The 4,536-nt window shown below is 35.8% G+C and overlaps 1 protein-coding gene across 1 annotated transcript in view; it reads left to right on the top strand.

Moving 5' to 3' along the window:
* The first annotated feature begins 1,865 nt into the window (after positions 1-1,865).
* Positions 1,866-4,536, top strand: part of LOC136839729 (glutamate receptor ionotropic, kainate glr-3-like) — a 28,854-nt gene continuing 26,183 nt past the window's right edge. The window contains exon 1 of the mRNA XM_067106072.1: positions 1,866-1,971. The gene's annotated coding sequence lies outside the window, so the exon portion shown is untranslated. The remainder of the gene's footprint in view (positions 1,972-4,536) is intronic.

Raw genomic sequence — 4,536 nt, 5'->3', positions numbered from 1 at the left:
CAGGTATTCCTCCCTTACATCCTTGTAACACTTCGCAATCACAGGTACTTTTTCACCGACCTATAGTCCTTAACTTCTTTCGCATGACTGAACCGTTTCAAATCACTTTGACTCATCCTTTCACCTATACTTGACTTTTTACTCTTCTACTTATGTCCAACACATTTTTCCCCCGTTCCTTACATCACAAGTGCTATTGAAACAATTCAGCTTAAAAACCTCAATATTTTCCCCCTTTCATTTTTTACCATCAACGTTCATACTTCACTTCCATACATCCACCTTGCCATCCATTTCCCAATCTTCTGTGCATACCCGTTACCTACACTGTTTCGCCATAGCTGTGGCACTTCTCTCATCTTATCATCAAGTAACTGTTTTATTTAACAACTTCAGTCTTATCAACCACATTAACATTCACTGTTGCATCTTCTTAGGTTCTCCCATAATCTTACTCCTCACATTTAGTCACAGATATTCCAAATCAGCACTGTTTCATCTGCAAACATTGGTCGTAAGCCGCGGAGATGACATAAGACCAAGTTATAACATGAACTGAGTTTAATTTATAATAGTTACGCATAAAGGAGAAAAGTTTAGTTTTCTATTATCAAGTTAAAGTTGTCTCACAGAAAACTATCAAAAGGGTAACTCCTATGATTATCTCTACGACCTGTTCGTAACAAAAGGTAATATAATCTGACGATCAAAATGGTCTCTAAACTTGTCAATGAGTCTTTTGTAATGGGAAAAATATGCCTTTAATTATTTAGTTATTTATTTAGGAATTGATTCATCATCCTTCTCTAATATCTTTATACTACTGTTGTGAGAGTGATTGGGACTATAAAATGTTTTCATTTTCGTTGTGGACATCGAATGCATAGAAGTGTAGCCAGTCCCTTGTTTTGTTTTTTCTTTCGCTCTGAGTATGGGAGCGCTGTCCTGAATCTTTCGTCTGCATATTGGTAACAAAAAAGAAACTGATGCTCTTTGTGATACGAAAGTATCATTTTGATACTTTTTCAAAAAAGTTTACTTTTTTACGACGCTGGTTAGAATGATACGAAATGGGAATTTTTGCTAAAAAATATGATACTTTCTTACGTTTTTACTAAACAGATTGTTTATTTTCTATCTTTGTAATTTTCCATTACTTTTTTATATGCACATTTCCCTAAACATAGGTTTTGGAATCATAATTTTTATCTAATCAGAAAATATCATCCTCCACAGTTTATTTTCTAGCCTAGGTTAAATGTTTATGAGGGATTACAGGAACTTCAACTCCTGTAGCCTACTCCGACCTAGTGTTCATAATTGCTTGCAACCGAGTGTCGAGTCAACACAGCGACGATCTGTGATCTCTTTTAGTAAGAACCTCTTTAAGAGCATTATGTTTGAATCAAAACTTTATAGTAATGGCATTCAATATTCATATATAACTACCGTATGTTATATACTTTATAGACGTAGAGGTATGAATTAAGGTTTCTGACAAGGGAACTACAGAACACAGGTCTTATAGCTGAGTGACACAACCTGTAGTTCATAATAACATACTAAACCCATACTTTATAGTTCATAATAAAATACTAGAATTATAGACAAATGTGTTTTTGTACTAAATATTCTTAACAAAATAGACAACATGTCACTGTGCGGTTCGTTGCCAGACGAACGACCAAAGCTGCGTTGATGTAAGTATTATTTATTATTTTAGTCATGCAAATTTCTCTTATGTTTGTGCAGGATGATGTGATACTTTTTTGGATACTTTTCTGAAAAAGTGATGATACATTCTTACGTTTTTGAAAAATTCACGATACTTTTTATAATTTATCAGGAGCAACACTGCATGATGTAAGGGACGAGAGCTCTGTTGGTGTGAAAAGAACGTCAAGCGGTCCACCCTTCATTTTGGCTATTTTACCAAATTGTTAATACAAATTATTATCTATCCCTTGCAAGGTAAGCTTTTAAAGTCGTAATATTACCGTTAGTTCATTAGTTGGAACAGATCCCTATCATGGAAGAACAGTAGCAGACGAAGATTTAAGTGCAGCGTTGTTGCATGCTCAGTCAAACGTGATTGCAACGCCTTAACTTGGAAAATTTTCATTGTCGTGAAAGATGCTTCTTATTCATTAGTTGTCATGGAGTTTTGCTGTGTTGTTTTGGGTTGTAACTTAGCGTTTGATAGAATTGTAAAACATTAGAAAAAGATAGTTATAAGTATTTTGTTTATGTAAAGTTTTTGTAGATACCAGTGCCTAAAGGGTGCCACAAAATGGCCGTCCGACAGGGCATCTTGGGTTTACCCCTACCTCCCTCATGGAAGTTTCCACTGCCGATCACGATCTTAGACTAGGCTATACAGTAATTTAAGAAGGCCTATCCTAGACTAATCCTGTTTAATCAATTTTTGTTACAAATAGAACTAGGATATATAAAAGTTCATGAAACAGTTTTTGTTAGTTTTACCAGACCACTGAGCTGATTAACAGCTCTCCTAGGGCTGGCCCGAAGGATTAGACTTATTTTATAAAAGTTCTACAGCTTATTGTGGAATCCGAATTATTATAGCGAGAAATGAATTTCTATCACCAGCTCTAACTTCATCACCCTCATTAAACGGTCTGAAGCTCAACCAACTGGCCAACAAAAGTTTGAAAACTTAATTACATAGGACTTAAGCCTATACCCTCATTAAACTAACCTAACTTGTGGCCTATTGTAACCAAAAATCAGCCATGTAAACTTTGCATAGGCTATCCTTAACGGTTTCTGAAGAGGCCTAGCCTAGACTATATCCTGTTAAAAGGCACCATAGCCTAGTTTTACCTCATTTTAGTTTAATTGTTTCTCAGAAATCTTTCAGGTAGCCTTATCCATTGACATGTATTGTGTACAAACATTTAGTACTGTGTGGAGTAGGGTATAAAATGATTTACACCTTACTGTAAATTAATTGATTCCAGGGCTGCTCCATGTTTGATACTTATCCTATTATGAAGGAAAAGCAATTCCCATAGTATGTAGTTGATATATTTTTTGAAGTCTCTCAATGTAAAGAGTTATTGTTTTTGTTGTTTTAAAATACTCACTTGTATTGTTTTTCTTGAAATAAAAATTAAATAAAAGGAATATTTCCAGGGACCTAGTTCAGGAGTCCTGAAGAGTATGTAAATTGGGTCTAGTCCAGGAGTTCTGAAGACTATGTAAATTAACCAAGTCCGGGAGACTAGACCTGGGAGAAATTTGGCATGATGTAATGAGTAATAAAGAAACGAACTGAGTACCAGGGATTTTCTTCAATACCATCGTACCTTAGCACTAAAAATGGAAATCAGCACTTCAATTGCCTCCCAGTGGGAAGACATCACCTGGCCTCATCAGTAATAAGACCCGTACACCCAAGGAATATCATGTAATAGCAGGTAGGACAGGCCTACCCTAATTCCCAGGCAGCGTAAACGTCAGTAGTCTTCATACCCACCGTGTCAACTATGACACAGGACCATTCTCTGACCCCTGTCTCCAGGCAAGAAGACTGACAACAGTGCATCTGTATAGTAGTATTATTATTATCTCTTTTCTCGTATCTTAATGTCATGGTGGGGGGGAAGAATCCTCGCTGTGACACTTTAAAAGCTATAAACCTCTGGAAAATATTTGGTATTATTTTACTTATGGACATTAATTGCTTTCAACATAAAATAGGTTTTTCTGTTGTATTATGATGTGATTTGAATGATTTTGAGGTTTATTTCCATCGCAAATGAATACTTATCCTTCCCCGGCAAATGATATACTGTATACAAAATTAATAAAATTACGACTTGTCAGAATACTGCAACCCCCTCTCCATAGCTAATACCGTAACACTGTGTTTACTGATTACAGTTTTGCCGTATTAGCTATGGGAGGGAAAATATTCTGACAAGTCGTAATTTTATTAATTTTGTATATATCATTTGCCGGGGAAGGATAAGTATTCATTTGTGATGGAAATAAACCTCAAAATCAATCTAATCACATCATAATACAACAGAAAAACCTATATTTTATGCTGAAAGCAATTAATGTCCATAAGTAAAATAATACCGGTTGAAATTTCGTGAATCTCGAACTGGTTAGCGAATTGTGAAAACGAAGTTTATGAACTAGACATGAATTTTGGTCTTCAGTGTACAGTTTTTTTCTGATAGTTTTTGAAATGATTTTAACGAATTTGACATTCATATACTTCTTGAATACATGAGTAACCCATTATACCCTCATGTAGCTAAGGAGATCATTGTGGAAACTGGTGCTTTTGGGTGGAAAAAACGAAAACGATTGCAAACCAGGGTGTGTATTGTATCCGGCAGACAACTAGGCCGTTTCAGTCGCCTGTCCACAAAACCTAACCTGACATAAGATGCTCCAGATTATAGAGTGAAACCTAACCCATCTTTCCTGACCAAAAGGGCTTTCAGCCCATGGACCTCACCTACTTAACCTAACCTAGAGAGCCATAATTGAGACTGCGTC

This window comes from Macrobrachium rosenbergii, chromosome 6, assembly GCF_040412425.1.
Source record: "Macrobrachium rosenbergii isolate ZJJX-2024 chromosome 6, ASM4041242v1, whole genome shotgun sequence".
Classification (NCBI taxonomy): Eukaryota; Metazoa; Arthropoda; class Malacostraca; order Decapoda; family Palaemonidae; genus Macrobrachium; species Macrobrachium rosenbergii.
This window is presented reverse-complemented; position numbering and strand designations above follow the sequence as displayed.